This window comes from Felis catus, chromosome C1 (assembly GCF_018350175.1).
Source record: "Felis catus isolate Fca126 chromosome C1, F.catus_Fca126_mat1.0, whole genome shotgun sequence".
NCBI classification, from domain to species: Eukaryota; Metazoa; Chordata; class Mammalia; order Carnivora; family Felidae; genus Felis; species Felis catus.
The window spans coordinates 201,212,824-201,234,528 of NC_058375.1; the positions used below are offsets into that span (position 1 = coordinate 201,212,824).

Here is a 21,705-nt window from a genome sequence, read left to right on the forward strand (position 1 = left end):
AGCACTATTGGCCTTGCCCCTTGTAATCGGATCTCTTAATTCCCTGTGCCTCAGGCTCCTCGTCTGTAAAATGGGGTAATAATGGCACTTGCCACAGAGGCCAGTGCCGAGGGCGAAGTGTGTTGATATGTGTGCTCCCTCTTCATTGTCGGATATACCGAGTACCTATTAAGCACTCAGTGAATGTTAACTATGATTCCGGGTGCTCCTGTTGTCCTGAGAGTTATTAATCCTTCTGCCAGCCTGGGGAGACACCCGGGTGGGAGGTCTTCCGTGGAGGAAGAGGAGGATGGGCTGCACTCTGGGCACCGAAGCAGGTCAGCTGAAGGAGCCTGGAATGCTCCGGGGGCCCGAGCCAGGGCAGGGGAGCATGGGGGCTGCCTCAGAGCCCTGGGAGAGGGGCGCAGGGGAGAGGCGACCTCGCCAAGCCCTTGCAGAAAATGCTGGCGGTGCAACGGCCCTCCGGAGACGCCACGAGTTGCCTCAACAGCTTTTCCTTTCGGGGCTTGTTTAACATTTCAAACAAAAATAAAATAAATAACTGCACTGTTTATGGAAACCTAAGACAGAAATGAAGACGACTTAAGGAGAAGGCTAAGTGGAAGCAGGCCAGGAGGGGGGTTTAGAAGATCCCCCTTTCCCGGAGTTTGCAGTTTTGTGCCTCGGTTTGTCAGCTCTCCCTACCACACCCGCGCGTTTCTTCCCCGGCAAGCCTCCACGGCCGTGCACGCGTTTGCGTGTGCGCCTGTGCACACGCCCATGCACCCACAGGCACCCGACACGCTCCCGCTCCCACTCCCACGCGCGCACACGCGCTCACGCTCCCCTATCCCAGCGGGAGGCACCCACCAGACACGTCCTTGCACGAATCTCACACACGTCTCTCTCTTTCTGGAAATGCTCCCAGCTGCTTTCTCCTGCATGGTCTTGACTTTGTGCTTTTCTCTGAACAGAGAGCCTCCTTAACTCATCTGGCCAGGTGGTGCACGTGTCGTTAACCCCTTTGGTCCCGTGAAAAGTTTCCCCCGGCCCTTCGCTCAGCCGACCAAGCCAGACTCGCTGTTAGGTTGGTACGACACACTCCTGTCCCAGGTCCCAGGAGCTGGGAGAGGGGGCAGAGGGAGGCGGTCCCCACAAGGGCAGACTTTTGCGTAAGTCTTTGCCTCTGAGTACCTTAAGTACACGCACGCTATTGTGTACCTCCCTCCCCACCCCCTCCCACCCCGTCTTTTTTAGTCGTTGCATCTTCTTCCTCACCTACCCAGTCTCACTTCAGCAGGCTCCACCGACGGAAACAGGCTTTGCCAGAAGCAAGGATACCGTACTGGAAAGGGATGAAAAAGTAAGGGTTCTCAGAAGCGCGTGCACAATCTTCAGGCCCTTCCCAGGAAGCACAGCTCCCAAAGCCCAGTCCCCTACTCCCAATGCAAGTTGGAGCATTTCCAGGAATCCAAGCATCCGGAAGCCTGGGCCACCTCCGCCTCTTTGCCCCACCGGTGAAGGGACCCTGATGCAGGTGACAGCACAGATCCTGAAAGGCCTAGATCGCCTCCACGTGTTCCTCTTTGTTCCGGGTCGGCGCCGCGAGCAGGGCTCCCTGTCCATCGACGGCCACCACCCCCGTGAGCTAGGCTCCGGCCTGTAGACGCAGAGGGCTTTTCATCTCTTAGCCCAGGGCCTCACATCGTGACCTTCGGGAAGCACCGAAGATCCACACCGTGATTTTGGAGAACTGAAACCCGGCCCCACAGAAGAGCGCGTGTGGAGCTCCTGCAGACATCAGACTCCTTAATCGTCTGCGCTTAGCCAGGTGACCCGTGACCTGGGGACACCGCTTCTCTTGAGTCCCGGTGCTTTCCTCTGTAAATTGGAAGCACCACTTCCTAGGATTGTAAGAATTACATTTGAACAGGGTATTTTTAGCAGAACATACCAGGGGTCAGTGCCGTGTAAGGTGCTTTTATTTCCACGTGATTTCCTCTCTTCCTTGCTCTTTCTCTCTTTGAATAACTGCTGTAGTGGCTGTAGAGAGAGGGACACAGCAGACCAAGACCTTTAATGATTTCTAAACAATGTTCTACGGGGAACGCCGTAGTATTTTTACAGACCGCACAAAGTGAGAACATCATGCTGGTCAATGTACAAGGTGTGTCCTTCTAGATCCCTGGGGACTTCCATCAGCTTTCCTATTCCCAACTTCCCTGTTCCCTCCACCCCTCAAGCCACCAGGCAGAGGATACCAGACCTTTCTTAGGAAACTCAGAGCCATTAATATGTCCTGGGGCCATCTTTTCCCCGGTTGGACGCACCTGCCTACAATCTACTCACTATGTGGATGGACGGTCTAAGGGCTTCACCGCCAGGGATGACCTTCCTCCTCCACCCTGGGGCCCTTGATCCACCCCTTCCATACCCACTGGAGAAGGATCTGCTCTGGAAATGCTGGGCATAGTCCTTTTCTTCGGCTTGCTTACAGAGATAAGTGGCAGCCTTAGAGAAGCCCTCAAATGCCTACAATACAAGGCTGACCAGGAGACCGGGCTGCTCAGAGAACATTTCAAGGAGAATCGGACATTTACCGTCAAGTCTGAAACGTGAGCAGCGTGTGGCTATGGGTGTGGGCGGATGTGTTTGAGGATGCACCGGGCGGTGGGAAAAGCAAGCGGCAGGGATGGCAGGCCATGCTCGTCTGGACTCTGACGTCCCTTCGGGAACCTTAAAGATCAGGTTGGAGGATCGTGGAGCTGCATATTCTCCTGACGTTCCTCTGGGCGGGCGTGCTGCCCTTCGTCAGCCTGCCGTGTGCTCCAGATGCTGCCTCTGGGCTGCGCTGATGGGCTCCCTTGCTCGCTGGCTCGTGTGCGGGGTCGAGAGAGGAGGAGGAGGCCAGGAGATGACTCCTGCGGGTATGACTATGCCAGGCTGATCGGACAGAACCCTCGCTTACAGCCCGGGGGCTCATGGCTGCTCCCTCCTCCTGTCCCTGGAGGCCCAGGGATGGTGGCCTTGGAGAGTGGCAGAGCAGGAGTGTCTCCGTCCCTCGTTAATTTCCCTTCACCCTGCTCTACCTCGTAGATAACTCCGTCCTTCAGTTCTGCCCTGTGTCCCAGCCTCCACACCCTCTGCTCCCAGCGGGCTTGTGGTTGGTACAGATACTTTAGGGCCACGCAGTGGAGGCCGCTAAATGACAGGGTGATGAGACCAGAGGCAACGCCTGGGGAGCCACTTCTCACAGCTCCCGGCTAAGTTCTGGGCACAGTAATGGGTACTCAGCACATAGCTACTGACCAAGCCCAGGGAGAGCTCGAAACTCCGAGGGCTGACTTTTCAAAGAGGCCTTTGAAGCCATCGTCCCAGGAGAGATAATCTAGGTCAGAGAGACGGCCGTGGACAGGGCGCAAGTGAGCAGGAGTTGGGGCTCACAGAGCAGACAGGGGTGCTCCTCCTGCTGCAAACAGCCTGGCCCGGCAGCGGGGGCAGGGGTGGGGGGTGGGCACACATGCCCGGCCCTGGTGGAATTTCATCCTCTAACCGCACCGCTGGGAACCCCAGAGCACTCCTCGTTAGCATTTATGAGCTCATTATAAGCTTCCGAGAAGAACACCAACAAAGGGTGCTAAGTTCCTCTAGAGCTGGCTTTTTCTTTTTGAAAAAAGAAAAAAAAAATCATCCTTCAAATAAAGCCCTGATTTATAGAATTCAGACATAGCCAGGCAGCTCCCCGTTTTGCTATTTCAACTCCCTTTGGAATAATTTTGGGAATGAACAAAAAGTCACAGGGGCAGAAAATCCAGCCCACGCCCACACCTTTCCTGGCACGGCCCCAACACCGGCTTCTCCCAACAGCCTGCTGAATGTGTTTGCAGGCCGGGCTGGAGGACCTGAGGCCTGCCGTGGTCCGCGGAAGGAGCCAAAGATACAGTATCTCAAGGTCTGCGTTCAAATCCCAGCTCTCATGTTTTGAGGTCGGGGCTTTGTTCCTGAATCTCGCCGACTTTGGTTGGGTTCCCTGGTCTATAAAATGGGAATGAGGCGTGTACCTCACTGTTCTGTCACAGTGGATACGTAAATGGCATTTTCACCAGAACAGAAGGGAGGAGGAATGGAGGCCAGAGAATCCAAAGATTTCCTTGTTGAACTGAATTTCCCTTCACCACAGTAGATTTCCTTGTAGAAGGGAGGCTGAGAACGCTCTCTGTGTTTTTAATCTACGGCAATATTATTGGCTATTTTGTGAAAAGTGAGGGCCTAGCACACAACCTCTCTCACCTTGCCAGACCACCTGCCACACAGAGAATGAAGGCAGCCAGTGCTCTCAAGGCCCTTCTATATTTCAACCTGGCCATCTCCTTCCTGGATTCCACTGCTCCCCAGTTGCCTGCGTCCTCCCAATAAAATCGGTTAAACAAACGTGTACCAACTATGTGCGAAGACCCCCATGTGGCACTCCCATAATTTTCCAGTAGCTCTTAGAAGTAGGCGCTACCCCCCTCTTTTTACAGATCAAGATACTTAATATCATGTCGGGCAGAGATCACGGCACCACCACACCCAGCCACCCATCCCCAAGTGTGATCCATGCCAGGGTTTTCTCCCCATATCACCAGAGTTCCCCCAACCAGTCATAAGACACAGATCAACTCTCCAGTCTAATCCGTCCAGTGTGTAACTCCCCCCGCCCCCCCCCCCAACAAAACCCAAATGAGATGAAACAGACTGCACTAACTTTAATAAAAACCAGCTCTAGCCAGCTCCTGGCTAGAAGTTGGGCCATACGATATAGATAAGTAACTTTTATTCCGTGTTTACTATGTCCTGGGCATTAGTCTCAAGCACATTTTACGTGGACGGTCGCATTTAATCCACAGTCTAACTCTAGGACACTAGGTACTAATATTGCCCCCATTCTAGAGATGAAGAAACTGAGCCACAGAAAAGCAAAGGAATTTACCTACTTCCTACCACAAGGTGGCTGGCATTGGAGACCCAGCATTTGCCCTAAAGCTGAGCTCTTACTCATTCCACCATGGGCGTCTGGTGGAGTTGATTTCACAGGGGCTCGCTGGGCTGGTAGAATGTGCTTTTTGTTAATGGTCCTGTGAACCCCATGGTCTGTTTGTTTCTTTTTTTTTTTTAAGTTTGTTTGTTTGTTTGTTTAGAGCACAAACGAGGAAGGGGCAGAGAGAGAGGGAGAGAGAGAATCCCAGGCAGACCCTGCACTGTCAGCGTGGAGCTCAACGCAGAGCTCAAACTCGTGAACCCTGAGATCATTGCCTGAGCGGAAGTCAGATGCTTAACCCCCTAAGCTCCCCAGGTGCCCCTGGGCTGTTTGTCTCCAAGACACTTCCCTGCCAGCTGAGTCACAGCAATGATAGATGCAGCTCCCACCTACTGCTAGTACACTCCTGGACCAGAAGGCGTTCATCTTCATAACAATCCTGTAAAAAGTGTGTTGCCCCATTTTGCAAATGAAGAGTTGATTCTTTGTCCAAAGTCATATGGTAAGGAACTGGTAAAACAGGGATTCCAACCTAAAAAAATTTTTTTTTCTGAAATTCCAGGGACTGGAGTTGAACCCCAAAGAATGTGTATATATATATATATATATATATATATATATATATATATTTATATATATATTACATATATATGTATATAATATATATATTTATATATATATTACATATATATAATATATACATATAATACATATGATAATATATATGTATATATATGTATATGTGTATATATACATATATATTATTATTTATTTTTGAGAGAGAGAGAGAGAGAGAGAGAAAGACACAGTGTGTGTGAGCGAAGGAGGGGCAGAGAGAGAGAGGGAGACACAGAATCCAAAGCAGGCTACGGGCTCTGTGCTGACAGCACAGAGCCCCATGTGGGGCTCGAATCCACAAACCATGAGATCATGACCTGAGCCAAAGTTGACGTTTAACTGACCGAGCCACCCAGGTGCCCCCCAAAGAATATATTTTGCCTGTACTTATTCTTTAGTTTCCAAAGAGATTGGTTATTAAAAAAAAAAAAAAAAACAGAAACGAAAACAAAAACAACTTTGGGTGTAAAACAAGCTCAACTTAATTTACTAAAAAGTAATGGGCACCACCTCTTTCGTGCGTTTTCAGTATGACACATCCCAATATTAAATCGGTCAACACTTTCCTTTCTGCGACCTGTCCCTTCCAAATATTTTTTGCTATCTGCATGTCTGCCTTAGATACATAAGGACTTGACCTGTTCTCCATGTCTCTCAGGATGGTGTCTCTTTTTTGGGCCAGATGCCAGGAAACCCTGGGTGAGTGCATTTGAACAAAGCTGATACGGAACATACCTACGGAAGGAAGCCCTTGCAGTCCCGAAGGTAGAGCTGTAGACCTTTGCAGAACTAAATCATCCTTTTCCAAAATTCTGCATTTTTTCCCTCAAAGCAATGACTCCAGGCACAGTTCTCAAAGCAAATAGTTGTGTTACAGTAGAGGGATGTACAGCCAATTTTTCTATCTGCTTGTCAAGCACATTTTAAAACTTTGGCTGCCAGTGGAGGGCTTTCCATAGCGCTCAGAACTCCAAGTCTCTGCCCCGGGCTTCTGGGTTCACGTTCCTATGTGATGTTAACGAGGATCCCCAGCCTACCACCAAACGTGGCCAGTTGCAAGAACTGAGCTTCAGTGGGCACAAGTTTAAGGTTGCTAAACACATTTTCTTCTCGATCCTTTTTTTTCCCCGGTATGGTTTAGTATTACTCAGGAATCAGATTAAATCTCCTGGTATCAGGTATCCAATCAATCCACAGAAGAGTCACAAGCCCCTAGCCTCTAAGATCCCAAAGCTCTTGACTAGGAAGATCCAAGTGTCTGAGTCGTTTAGAAAGCTGGCTCAGTATAAAGGCCCAGGTCCCTTTTAGGTTCAGGATAGAACTGGAGGAAGATGAGTGGACGATGATGGACGTAGGGAAGGGACAGCACCTGGGAAAGGGATGGTAAGGAAGCCAGAACTCTTATGTTTACTTGACTATGGGAATCCACTTGCTTTACCTGCTTATTTAATTTCTTTTCCATTATGGCTGTGATGAAATAAAAAAAAAAAAAAAACTATCCACGAAAATGGAATTGGAATGCAGTTCAGATTCTTAATCTCACATTTTTGAAATGCAACATCAGGCAGCCTCTTCATCATTCTCTGTCCTATTTTTTCCTATCCCTTCTTCTCCTCCCTTCCTCTCTCTCCCTCTATATTTCTTTGAACTCTTTTTGTTTCTCCTCCCTGCCCTCTCTCCTCAAAAGGTAAATCATCCCGAACGCTCACGATTAGCAAAGTTGCCATTGCCCATCTATTAGCTACTAGAGATGCTCCCAGGATGGGGAAAGTACCATCTAGATGGCACTGGTTTCCTTCAAAGGAATATATTCTTGCAGGCACACTATGGCCACATTGTCTGATACAGCTAACCTTGATTGTACCTTGTCTTTGGAGATGGTGGTGGAACATGCATGTTCCCTGGCATCATCTTGTCTTGTCTCTTGGATTGGAGACCAGTGCTTGCTCCAAGTTGGGTTGACATTTGGACTTGGTGACATAAGCACTTATTTCTGTCTGATAAATAGAAAGAGGGCTAGATTCTTGTCCAAGAGTTATGGGAATTTGAATTTGAGGTGAAAACACGCGTCCTCAGAAATGTTGGGGAGACCAGAAATCCCAAAAGCACTATTCTTGGAAGATATATATGTACCTTCTCCACTCCACCATGTCCTCCTCCAATCCTGCTGGCTTGGGGTTGATATCAAGCTTGAGTGAGGAGCTTCCTTGAAACTTTGCCAGACACCCACTGAGTCACTCTTTGAACTTTTGACCCACCAAAAGTTGGAGGGACCAACCCAATCCAACCTGACCCAAACGAACCTGATCAGATGTTTGATGTTTTGAAAGAAACTTGTGAAGAATGTCAGGAATTTTTAATATAGCCTCTTTATCTTCTTCTGTCCTCCTTTTCTGCCAGTAATCATCACTAAATTGAGTTTCGGGGGCAACACCTATCTGGCCCAATACCTCATGCCCAGTAATAGCCCAGGCTACTCTTGGGCTATTACTGTCTTCGAAGTATAGAGCCCTGATGATTCTTTCCATGACTTCTATTTTTTTTTTTAATTTTTTTTTTTATCAAGTCTCAGGACTTAGAGGGATTCACTTGCAAAGAACTCTTCATTTCTCTCCACTCTAAAATTCAATTATTGCAAAATAATGAAGGACCACTGAAGTGAACATACTGGTCTCTCTGAATCGTTACCTTAAGAATCTCATTTGCAGCTCCTGAAAGCCTGATTCATCTTAAGACTCGATGGAATCTCCTATGAAGCCTTGCCATACCTAGGGCTTTAATTTTGTGGTCTGAATCTCAGTAGAAGACTGCAAGAAATGCCTGCCTCCTTTATCCCCTGCAGTGTGTGCCTGTTCTAATCAAATTGTTGGCAGGGTCAGTGACTCTTTTCTAAGCAACTTGGATTCACAACAGAATGATTCCCCTCCAATGCCAAGCTAAACAAATGCCATCGACTTCATCCCAGAAAGTATTAAAAACAGAAGAGTCCCTTTGTGACTCTGATTGGCTCTGTGACTTCCTTGGGGGCAAGTTTTGGTCTCAGGCTTGTGTCTCCTAATCATCCAAAATGTGGGTGGGCCACGTCCCACCCCAACCGCGGTTGTGAGCTCAGATGATTCACTCAGCTTTCATCATAAAGCAATAATCAAATGCAGTTGCGTGGTTCACAAAAGGCCCCCACAGTTGTCATTGCATCTGACCCTCAGGATGACCCTGTGAGCTCAGAGAAGTTAAGGGACTTGTCTGATATCACATAACCAGGAATTTAATGCTTGGTATCTGATGCCAATTTCTGCCCCGCATGATCTTCCTGTTGATACTAGACTAAATGTAGCATAACTAGGCAAGCAAATATTTTGCACAAAGTCTCTTAAAAATATGGACAGGCCTTTTGGGTTATTTGCTTCTTTGGGTTATCACGCACTGTGCCCCTTTTTATTCTGCAGATAATTGAAAGCTGAGAGCACAGTCTGTCTTTGTGAGCATCTCTTTGTGTGACATGTGTAGGTGGGGGAAGAACGAGGATGCAGAGTTAAGGCGAATTTGCTGATCTTCTCACTGTTCTTGCTTCTCTACTGAGAGAAAAAAGGAGCTGTATGGATATCCCATTAATAATAGCTATTTATTAAGTGCCTGCTATGTGCCAGGAGCTATGCTAATGCCTGATATTGTCCCTGTATGACAAGCTATAGAAGCCACGGGGTATTTGCACTTTCTGTTACCTCTGCCTGGAACACCCTCCCCATATCCTTATGGCTCCCTCCCCTTTGCTCCTTTTCCGTGTCTTCCTGAAGTCGCATGTTCGTGCGATCTTTCCTGACCACTCTACCAATAGCCCACACCCTCCCGCCATCACTCATTCCCTCTTACTCAGTTTTATTTCCCTTTATAGTACCCGACATCCTTACAGTCTGTATTTGTTTCCTAATCTGTGTATTATCTTTCTCCCCTACCAGAATATGAACTCCTTGAGAGCAAGGGTGTCCTCCCCTCTCCCCACTTCATATTGTATTCCCAGAACCTAGAACAGTGCCTGGCGGAGAGTAGATATTCAAGAAATATTCCCCGAGTGAATTATCTCATTTTATAAGTGAGGCATTTGAGGTTCTAAGGGATGAATAAATCATTTGCCTCAGGTGACAAAACACGCAGGAAGTGGAACAGAGCCATGAACCAAGGCAGTCTAACTCAGGGGCCCAGCCTCAGGTCCTGCTTAACTATTGTCTTTCTGCCTCGTGAAGGGAATCATAAAACGCTTGTCCGTTGGGTCTGTTTTCGTTCTCTCTAGTTAAGTCCTCCCAGATCCAGGTGAAAAGTCCCAGCTTGCTCAGCCATCCTCCTAATAGGGCCCTCGTGCCATCCCTACCCCATCTCTCGGCCAAAACCCTCCTTGTGTTCAGCTCACACACGTCTCCCCCTTCCCATTGCACTGTTTACGAGTGTGGGTCTGTGTTGATGCGTATCACAGCCCCCTTAGTCATTGTTTAGCTGTTATGCTTTGCTGGGGTAATTTTCCAGTCCTCTGTTTATATTATATTTGTGCTTCTCTCCTCCTCCTCCGTTTTTAAGGGCAGAGGAAGATGTGCAGTGATACAAACGATAATACAGTTATCATGAAGAGGGAATCATTTTGCCAAAAGGAGGATTTAGCTGTGATTCGTTGAATTCCATTCCGAGTGGATTTTTCTAAGAGCAAATTCATAGCTCTTTTATGAGACTTTCCAAACAGAGCAATCTTCTGACACTTTTGTTTCTAGAGGCTTTGTTCCAGCCTTGAGGGCTAGGGGGTGGGCATGGGGGGCACATATCTAGCAAAGACTGATTGCTGAGAAAGCTCAAAAAGAGACTTAAGAGGATATCTGGGAAGATCCCCCAATATATCTTCTCTGACCCCATGTCCTCCCATGGGGCTGGTCATTGCTCCTGGTAGAGAATGACACTAAGAACACTGCACCTCATTGTGAGAACACACTTCTAGCCCACCTTCCATTTTAATGCTTCCTGGTGTGGGTATGGATTAATTTCCCTTGCCCTGCCTGGAACTCACTGCATTTCACAAATGCAGAATTGCACACGCAAACTAGACTGGGTGGTAGACCTAATGATTAGAGAAAAAAGTGCCCAGAATCAGAGCTTGGTAGAGCTGAATTTAAGTGTGAACTTGAGCTTTACTTGCATGGCACCTTCCCTTGCATTCCCAATTTCCAGTGCCTTTGGAATTTACATCCTGTTTGTTCAATGTTTGCGTGAGGGCATTGGTAGTGGGGATGCCATGGAGGGAGAAGTGGGAAGATGAGTCTTGGGCCTGTTCATCTTCAGCAACATCTCTCGTGTTCCTATGCTCTGCTGGGAGCTTCAGGTAGCTAACCGTTTTCAGGTTGTGTTTTCTAGGCTCCTGGATCAGCTGGCTTCCAGCTGGGTTCTACCAGTGGGAGGCACTGGAGGCAGATGGGAGGGAGAGAGGAAGAGAGAAGCCATGTTTTTTTCTCCTTCACCGTCCTAGTCTTGGGTGGTTTCTCCAGGGGCAGCTACCTGCCTTCTTGACTCCAGATCCTACCAGACAGATAGGCTGTTGGTTCCAGCTTCTGTCTGGTGGCCCCAAGCCCTGGGTTCTGATAACTCCATTTTCCCCCTGTGTCCCAGCGGTCTAAGGGGTGGTAACTGTTGGTCTAAGGGGTGCCCTTGTTGCTACCCTCTGATTTGCCCCATTGTTTCTTGCCTGACTTTTCTATCCTTCCATCACCTGCGTAACAAATTCCCTGAACTTGAATGTCTGTTTTAGATACTCAAGGATGGTTTTCATTATTTTTATCTGGACATTGACTGATACAGAAAGATTTATCTTTAGAAATAAAGCAGGTTGTTTTTCATTTGTCCTTCGTCATTAGAAATGACATAAGAAGAGCTCATCAACATAAAGCAACGTCGTTGTATACACGTGTTTTTCTTGTCTCACACCAGAGTTTGATGATGCAAAGTACCAAAATGTCTTTTAAAAGCAAAGGGCTTTTAAGAGTAAAGGAATTTAAGAAGAAAAAAAAAAAAAAGAAAGAAAAAGAGGATGGCTAGGTCTCTTGTTTTCTCCTCTTACTTTTGAAACCAGGTTTTTTTTTTCCCTCTGTAATTTGAATATGATTCAAATGTTCTCTTCTACCTCCAGTCCTTGGCTTGTAAGGAGACAAAGACAGAGGGTGAGAGGGAGAGAAGGAGAGGGAGATCAGTCCAGCAGGCAGCAATCTCAACGTGCAAACATTTTGCATGAACACTGAATGCTTGGGGGAGCTGGGATTATTTGGCTGAGACAACATGAAACCTCCTCTACTTATTTGGGCTTTGGGATAGACTTCACTGGAAGCTGGAATTCAGGAGAAAGAAAGAAAAGTGCAAAGTATGGAAAAAGAGAGAGAGGCGTGGGAGATGAGGCACGTTCTCCCCTGGCGACAGGAAGCAATTTCTTTGTCAGGAAAGTGGTTCGTTTTCAAGGCCCGGACCCCTTGTTTATGCTTAGGTGTGAAGCTGGCTTAGGAAGTGAGTTTAGCTTGCCTACGTGCTTTTACAAATGTGCTGGCTGCTCAGCAAATTCAGTATGGAAACATTTTAGGTAAGCAGAAGAGAAAATATATTTTTAAAAAAGTTGATTTAGCAGAAGGTCAGAGTATACAATCAAGAAAAAAAAAGATATTCTATGTGTTGGGCTTATAAAAAAAATGTGTGCATGTGTGTGTGTGTGTGTGTGTGTGTGTGTGTGTGTGTGTATGTCACACACTAATTTAGACCAGCTGGGGTGATCTCACAGGGACCCCATGGGCCAGAGCTGCTGTTCCTCCATGGAGAGCACATCTCCCCTGGAAATGTGTACTCAGGTGCAGTTGCAGGGTCTGAGGTCATGGCTGTGGCCCTGGCCAAGATCCTCCCAGGCTTCAGCTTCTGCTTCCTCTAGAGACGGTTGGTCGAGAGCCATCCTTCAGAGGCCAGAGCCAGACCATGAGTCCAATGTGCATGAGGACAGCATGAATTATCCTTGGAGACCAGTGAGCCCTGCTAATCCAGACATTGTCTTTCTTCTTGGAGAAGTTAGATGTCTCTTTTCTCTCTTCCTTCTTCCATGGCTTCTGGGAGCTTGGGTGGTAAATTTCTCTGGGATAAGTTATGAGATATCTCTTCAGAGAAGCAGAGGTGAGACAAAACCTTCCTTGGACCCCTCTTCCACCTCATTCTTCTCTTCCAGAGCTCTTCCCAAGCTCTGGGTGAATCAGGGTGTTGTGCTTCCTAAAAAGGCCAGGAAGACCCATTTCTGTCGGCCAAAGGACAAGGAGGGAGAAGAAAGAAAAGGAAGGGCGGTCTCTTAAGAGGGAGAGAAGAGGGAGCATTATAGACTCCTATGTTTGGAAGGGACTGGAAAGGTCACCTTAGTCAGGTCACTATAATTACTCAAACAGTACTTGTCTTCTTGAGTTACTGGGGGACTGTATGCCTTGTAAGAGCTGGGCTTGCTTTCTTCTGTTCACTATTGTGTCCCAAGTTGAGCCCAGTGCCTGGGACATGAGAGGGAAGAGCTGGAGTCACCCCAAGATTCCAAAAATACAATGAGCAAGTGTAGAAAAGCACTTGTTAGTTGCAAAAAGTTCACAAAGCCTAAAACAAGTTGTGTTGTCTCTGTCCAGAGAATGATGGAAAATAAGGGAACCCTTACTGAATACCTACTGTGGACCGCCTTGGGCTTTTACCAAGGGGCTTATGCAGAGGCAGAGAATTGAGGCTATCATTCTCTGAAGACACAAAAGAATTCTGCAGCTTAAAAATAATCAGAGAGGATTAGTGCACCATCTGCAAATTAAAATGCCAGCCAGTGTAAATTAGTGAAATGGGCTGGGAAGGCACTGGCGCAGAATGACAAGCACGTATTAGGCTAGAGGAAAGGAAAGGGCTGACTTTGTGCGAGGCGATGGTGCCTCGTAGGTATTGACCTACGGTGTTGAGCCAGATCCTCTGGGTTTCAAGACAAGCCAGAGAGTTGGTATTCATGTGAAATATCCTGATTTGATATGTTGGTGACCAATTAAAAAATCAATACAGCTGACATAATGAAACACGCTTACAGATCGGATCCTTCCTGCCAATTTTCAGCCTCTCTCCTAATGCAATTCAGGTTGCCTCGTAACAGCCTACCATGTAATAGAAGTCCTTTTCTGCCTTTCTTCTTATATTGTTTTTCCTGGAATTGAAGAGGCATTTGCATGAGTTTGGGGGACAGGGAAAGTAGTGACACAATGGTGATACTGAGATTCCTGTCTCTTGTGGCTTACGGTTGTGCCTTCTGTTCCCTGAGGGCCCCACCTTCTTTTTTAAAAAAAAATTTTAATGTTTACTTATTCTTGAAAGAGAGAGACAGAGCATGAGTGTGGGGATGTGCAGAGAGAGACAGGGAGACACAGAATCTGAAGCAGGCTCCGGGCTCTGAGCTGTCAGCACAGAGCCCGACGCGGGGCTCGAACTCGAGAACGGCAAGATCATAACCTGAGCCAAAGTCGGATGCTTAACTGACTGAGCCACCTAGGTACCCCTGAGGGCCCCGACTTCTTTTGAATCCTTCCCAGCATGTGTCCCAGTGCTGGGCATAGAGAGGGCACATGCTACATATATGTTGATGAAATAAGTGTGGTTTTCCTCTAAGTCCAGCTAAACGGGGAACTGGAAGATTTAGGGTGAGTGGAAATTATCTAAATTGTTTGCAGCCAAATTTTTCTGCCTTCTCTGTCTTGAATTCTCTTGAAGTTTGCATTAGATATATATCACTGTGTAACAAATCACCCCCAGAGTTAGCTGCTTAAAACATTTATTACCTCATACTTTCTGGGGTTCAGGGATCTAGCTACTTAAGTCGGGTATCTCTTCCTTAAGATCTCTTATAAAGCTGCAAACAAGGTATCAGCTAGGGCTCTAGTCTCAACATAAGGGTGGACCCCAAGCTCACTCACACGCTTGTTGGCAAGATTCAGTTCCTCACGGACTATTGCACCGTGGGCCTCAGTTCTTTGTTGGATAGTGACCAGAGGTTTCCTTCAGTTGTCTGCCATGTAGGCTTTTCCCTAGGCAGCTCTTAACATGGGAGCTGGTTTCCATTAGGACAGGCAAGCAAGGAAGAGAGAGAGTACAAGAAAGAAGCCACAGCTGTTTTTGTAACCTACGCCGGAAGGTGATATCCCGTCGCTGACTCCAAATTCTGTTCATTGAAGGAAACTCACTGGGTCTACCTAACAACTGAGGGACTGAGGCCTTCAACCTTTCTTCCTGAATATTTCTTAGCCTTCCTGTTTGATCAGGAAACCCTTGGGAGCTTTCATCCCACATCTTCTTAAGAAATTCTGGGAATTACAGGCATTCCACACACCCCCCCCCTTCATTCAACTTACTTTGATATGAAAAAAAAAAATAAGAAAAGCAAATGAATTTTAGAATCGAAATTTCTGGTAGGTTTTGGGAGACATATGGGAAGGATCATGTTGATGAGTAGGAACAATGGGTTCTGAGTCAATCAAGCTGGAAAGATGTGGGTTTTTTTGGTTTTTGTTTTTGTTTTTTTTTTTTTCCTGTGCCTGGTGTCCAGGTCAGATGAACTTGGTACTACAGTGACTGAGCATCTGAGAAGTGGAAGAAATAATGTTGTTACAGTGGGTTCTGTCTTCTATCTCGGGTGTTGGACCATGAGATGGGCAAAACTAAGGAAGAACTAACCAGTTCTAACTAATGAAGAACCCCAGGCAGATTCTTTGTTGTGGAAATGCAATAGATCTGATGAAGCAGTAAGGCCAGGAATCAGCATCAAGACACATAAATTTAGAAGTCTGATGTCATTCCAATACCAAGAGGATAGGAACACCATTGGCGGAGGTGGTTACGAATGTTGACATCCAGAGTCTTTTCAGGCAGGAATGACACCTTGGTTACTAGAGGTCCAAGGGACAAGCAATCAGTAAGAATAGGCATAAAGCTGGCTTCAGGGATGACCTGGCAGGGCCCGAATTGGAGGTCAGGAGCAGGGCATCCCAGCTGCTAATGAGACTGGGCTCCAAGGAAGGCTCCCTGGGGAGACTGGGAAGGAAGCCTGGATCTCAATCACCAAAGATGGATCACAAGACAGGGAAGTAACATAGGAGAAAACTCCGGCTTATGATAGAGGCTTGGTCAAGAAATAAGCAAGAGCCTGATTATTGGGGAACAAGATAGCCTCAGTCAATCTGGGCCGGTAGCAAGACAGTGAAGAGACAAAAAGTTGATGGCTGCCAGAAACCTCGATTGGTCTCCAGCTTTGGCATGGGACTGAGACTACTGGTTGAGATCAGGCAGTGTCACTCGCCAGGGTTAGAGTAATGCAGGAACCCAGAGCCAGGACCGACATTACACCCTGGCGACCCTGTGACCAGTTGCACTCAATACCCTGGGATACCTCATGGGAAAATCAGACAAGCACTGTTCTGAGAGGCAATTAGGTTTCAAGACTTCCTTCTCCAGCCAAGCATCAGCATGAAATTGGAGGCTTGGCTTCCATGCACCCACCCTCCTCTGTTCTCTTTCCTCTTGTGAGGGGCAGGGTGAGAAAAAGGACACCGCAGGAGAGAGCCACCCTGGCCTTCCAGACCGCCTAAGGAAGACGCGTGCCTAAGGAGAGTGGGATGGGGGTGTGTGTGCCTTCTCTACCCCTCCACAAGCTACGCCCCCAGCCCCCAGCCCTCAGCCTAGGAATATTCTTTCCCTCTGTTTGCCAAGCCACGTTCTCCACAGGACTCACACATATTGAACTATGCTTTCAGCTTTTCCAGGAACCTTCTCACGTCTTCCCTTTTCTTCATCCCCCTCACCTCCTCCACACCACCCACAGCCCCCACCCCCCATGCAGCTTTTACTCATCGTGTTTCTAATTATGCAAGCTAATTTGTTTCCTTTCGTGTTTTCCCAACCTGCCTGTATTTTCCGACCCTGTCCCCCACGACCGTGGGGTGGAATACTTTCCCTGGATAGGGTTATGGTTTTTCCTTCGTAAGTGAATCCCTGGTGCCTAAGCTGGGCTCCGTGTGCCGTAACTTCTCCAATAACATAGCACGAAGGACTCTCTGGTCGAAGTGGAAACAAAAACTCAAGCGCCGTTCTGGGCCTCTTTGATCTACTCGGTTTGTGTTAAATTTCTGGGCACAGGAGTTCCCACAAATTTATAACATTTACTGTCCCCTCCCCACCTGTGTAGCATTGTGCTTTGTCACAGCAACCAAATTGGGAGCAGCTGGAGGGTAGGGGTCAGAGCACAAACATTTTCCGTACTCCTCCTAGAGCTAGCACAGTATGGGTACCCCTTGAATTGCTGACAAAGTCCTTGCTGGATGAAATGGAATTTTCCTGAAGTGAATGCCTTGTGCCTATCTTTAGAATTGGACTTTCATGATAAAACAATCGGGCGATTTGGCTGAATTTTCCACTCTTTCACTCACAATGTTGAGGTCATGTCGAAACAAACTTTAAGAACATAATGACCTTTAAAAAAAAGTCCATCTTTGAAGTCGGGGTTGGTCACTAGTCTGTGGCAGACCACTGCTTACATTATACACTTTCTTCTGTTCTTCCCAGGACAAGGGAAGATTTGGGGGACAGTCTGACTCTGGTTATCTACAAAGTTGAATTCTGAAACTGGCCCTTTGGAACTTCACCTCTGCAAATTAGCTGATTTTGCCTACAGTAAATTGAAATGACTGAAGAATGTCAAAGAAACCCGGGCAATTTTCTCACACAGGACCAGGGATGATTGAAGAGCACTGTCACACCAGCCCTCAAAATATTTCCCAAGATCCTCTAAGGGTTAGTACACGGAGTTGACAATGGTGGAGGGGGTGGGGAGGTCTTGCTGTCTCTGAACGTACCTGGCGCAAGCACAAAGATCACACACCAGCTGTGTAGATTGAGCAGATTAAACATATTGGGGAAGCAGGGGCTTCCGAGAGTCACCAGAGATGCCACCCCTGGCCTCTGTCCCATCTGAGTGCCTTGCTCTTTCGTCTGAACGAGAGCTAAAGTCCTGCTGTTTGAGTTGGCTTGCCCCTGCTCCATGATTTCAGTTCCTCGTGTCCATTCTCCAACATGTGGGCTCATTTCCGTCCTCCAAGCACTATTGTTTTTCTGACTCGAACGGTCATCCAGAAAACCTCAGTAAGAGGGACTTTGTATCGTTATTTGCTTTTCTAATTATACTCTGGCATCTGACTCAAGAGATGTGAGAAAGTATCTCGGTACATGAGTTGGAAAAGTAGGGCTGTGAGGCCAGGCCAAGGCCTTTAGTATGAAGTCCCAATGGTCTGGATGGGCTGGGAATCCTCTCTTTGGACTTCAGATCTTTGAAGGGGTAGTAGCTGCTCCCACAACTTGCCCTGCCCCACCATTCTAGAGGCAGGCTGGAACTTGAGAGAACTGACTTTGCTGATGAAACTGGGTTCCAGCGTTTCTTACTGTGACCTTGGAATGTCACAATGGCATTAGATAGGATGATGCAGACAGGGTCCATGTGGGTGATTCAATGGAAGCTTTGCCCATAACAATAATGGAAGCCCCGAGGTCTGCTGGCCAAGTGGCCTTATTCAGAGCACTAGGACCTGCCATTATTAAAATGCTCTGCTGCATTCCACGGCAGACATCTATTGTTCTTTCTTTCCAGCATCATCTCCATACTTTCCTGGAGCATCACCCTTATCTTCCTTTGCAAAACTATCTCTCTCCCATTCTCAGGGTATGTGGAATCCAGGTGAGGTTATATGACTCATATCTGACCAGTCAACACATCCCATGCTGCCACCCATACTAATTAGCTCAGGGATAGGTAAAGTCTACAAATGTGTGCATTTCAAATTTAGCCTTGGAATTTTGATTGTGGGGGAATAAGATTTCTGTCGGGCACCTGCACGGAGCCGTGCCTGAGCTTTTCAATTACATGACTCAGTGAATGTCCTTATTTATTTACGTTAGCTTGAGTTGAGTTTCTATCTCTTGTAACTGGCAGAACAACACAGACGCATGTTTGTACGGAAAGACAGTCACTGATATAATCTATTCCCTCCTCCAGGTTGGTTGCCTTTCTCTTACATAACAGGAGACAGGTGACACTTAATAGTGTCACTAGGTACTTACTAGTGCTCCTTACCTATTAGATGCATAAAAGAGCCAATAAACAAGAAACAGAAACATGGTGGCTAATGGTTGAGCTCTTTATAATTTTCATGCTTCCATTGACTTTATTCTGGTTGTGGTGTAGGAAGTGGAATCCCGGTTCTTCTAAATCCCAGCTTAATATTGGCTCCTGAGGGAGCGTTCCAGATCTTAAACAATCTCCAGTGGGTTTAAGGGAGAATGGATGGTCCTTGTAAGCCCTCTGTGGGAATTCCTTTTGAGTATTGGTTTCCGAGTGTAAAGTCAAACAAGTAATTGGATTAGGGAGGGCCAATGGTATAATCTGAATGCTACTGAAGACACTGGATGGAAAAAGTTCATGCCAAGACATTTTTTTACTATCATCTTTCAGAGGCTAAGTTGACACCACAACTGATGATCCTCAGGCTGAAAGGAATGGGTGGCCTTGGCCCTGGCTGGACATTTCCAGATTATAGTGTTGTTCAAATTAACCTGTTGGAATTCACCTTTTCTGGAGAACATTACCTTGAACCCTGAGTAAGAGTAGTGCAGGAGGCCCCGCAACTTAAGGACTGCCCATATTTCAAAGGTCATCCTTAAGTCTGGATGTTTCCACAAGATAATGAATTCCAAGGTATTCTAAGGTCCAATATTATATAGGATTATTAGCCTCCTGAGACAATGCATTGGTTCTCAGTGAAGTCTTCTCTATGTTAATCAAGAGTAACTTTTATTCCCTCTCTTATATGTTACACACATGGTATAGTTTTTTATTTATTTCTTAAATTTTAAAATATTCTACTCAAGTAATTATAGTATCTGAAACTATTTAGCTTATTTCTATCATTAGATGTTAACAAATTGAAGCAGAGGCTGCAGGTTGCACGTCGTTCTATCTCTCAACATTGTTTACCGTGTGTCCCGCTGTAGGTGCTTAATAAATGTCCATTCAATAAGTACCCCAAATTCCACCATTTATATCCTTCCCCTCTTGTGGAAAACATGGTGCTTAGGCTTCCCTTTGTGGATTGGAAATGAATAGCCTCTCTTCAATCTAACCGGTTCCTGCCCAACATTCATTCAATGGATAAATATTGAGTATTTTCCTAAGTGTCATGTACTATTCTAGGACCTGGGGATCCAAAGGCAAACAAGAGAGATGTGGTCTCTGCCTTCAAAGAGGTTATAGTTTCAAATCACAGAACAGTGGGCAATAGGCCATGGGGTGGCTCAATTCTTGCCTGCGCCAATCAAACTGGTCTCCGGAGTGGAAGTGCTTGCCCAAATCTTCATAGTGAGTCAAAGAAATGGTCCTAATGCTCTCAAAAGTTCTTCCCTCATAATGTCAGCATTGGCTCTCTGCCAAGCTTCTTCCCCTCAAAGGTTCTCCAACATTCTTCAGAGGCTCCATTAGGCCTTAGCCACGACTCACTTTTAAAGGTGACCTGCTTTCCTTGTTTACCTATTTTTTCATTTATTTGAGGATATTTACTTATAACCTTTATAAACAGAAAGTCATTATTAATCTTGCCCCCTAGGAAGCCGACATAGTGAATACCCTCCAGGGGGAAAATCAGGACATGTCAGTCAAGATCCCAGAAACTCTATATCCTGGGTGGACATGAGATGTTTCCTTAAAGGAGCGGCTGTCGAGACAGCCCAACCTCAGCCAAGCATGAGGCTGACTTTCAGGCAGCCTCAGAGCTCCTCTGGGCCTAGAATTATGACCACCATCATTGCCAAATGGGGCCTGGCTCCATTTGCATTTCCCTGAGCCTCTCTCCTCCTTTCACCGCAATGTTGTCCTCACCTCACCAGGCGCAGAGAATGGCCAATTGTTTCCTGAGCCTACTCAGCATCCCTACTGGGTTGAATAATGTTCCTTCAAAATTCATGTCCACACAGAATCTGTGAACATGATCTTATTTAGAAATAGGGCCTTTGTAGACATAATCAAGTTAAGATGAGGTCATACTGGATTGGGTTGGGCCCTAACCCAGTGGCTGGTACCTTTGTAAAATGAGGGGGATTTGGACCCAGAGGCACACAAAGAGAAGATGGCCATGTGAAGATGGAAGCAGAGATCAGAGTTACAATGCCACAGCCAAGGAATGCCACAGATTGCCTGCAAATACCAGCAGCTAGGAAGAAGCGAGGGAATATCCTCCCCTAGAGCCTTCAGAGAGAGCATGGCCCTACTGAAACCTGAAGTTCTGACTTCTAGCTTTCATAACTATGACAGAATAAAGTTCTGTTATTTTGAGCCACTTTAGTTTGTGGTAATGTGTCAGGGCAGCCCTAGGAAACTACCATGGCAAATAATCATTGGTTCCCACAAAATTCTAGCACAGGATGAATAGACCATGGGAAAAAGGGCACGCAGCTTCTTTCTAGCTGATTCTCTTTGCTGCCCAATTGCTGCTATGCATTAAACTGATGGCAGAGAACAAGTAGGGCATTTTGGGATTGTTTACCATTCTGAAAAGATCAGGGGCTATTAACACATTAAGACCCTTAGGATTCTATCTGAACTGGTTAATTCTAGAACAGATGTTTTGAATTTGGGGCTGTGTGTAATGTGTTAGTTAGGATTCTCCAGAGAAGCAAAACCAAAAGGAGACTCTCTCTATATCTATATCATCTATATCTATATCTATATCTATCTATATCTATATATCTATGTATAGATCTATATTATATACATAGATCTAGATTTATCTATATATAATATATATATATTATACTATAGTATATTTATTATATTACATGTTTACTTATTATTTATATATTATTTGTTATGTGCAATATATAAATACCTATTATATACAATTTATATAAAATTATAAATGTACAATATATACTTATATTTGATACATATAATATATTAAATACAAAATTTTAAATATATATATAATAATGGG

At 46.3% G+C, this 21,705-nt stretch overlaps 1 long non-coding RNA gene across 1 annotated transcript; it reads right to left on the reverse strand.

Moving 5' to 3' along the window:
* Positions 1 to 1,227: 1,227 nt before the first annotated feature.
* Positions 1,228 to 18,374, reverse strand: LOC123379272. The gene is made up of 3 exons (XR_006583536.1): positions 17,527 to 18,374; positions 1,934 to 2,022; positions 1,228 to 1,324 (listed from the first exon to the last, which is right to left on the reverse strand). It is a non-coding gene; the product is annotated as an uncharacterized LOC123379272 (long non-coding RNA).
* Positions 18,375 to 21,705: the final 3,331 nt, after the last annotated feature.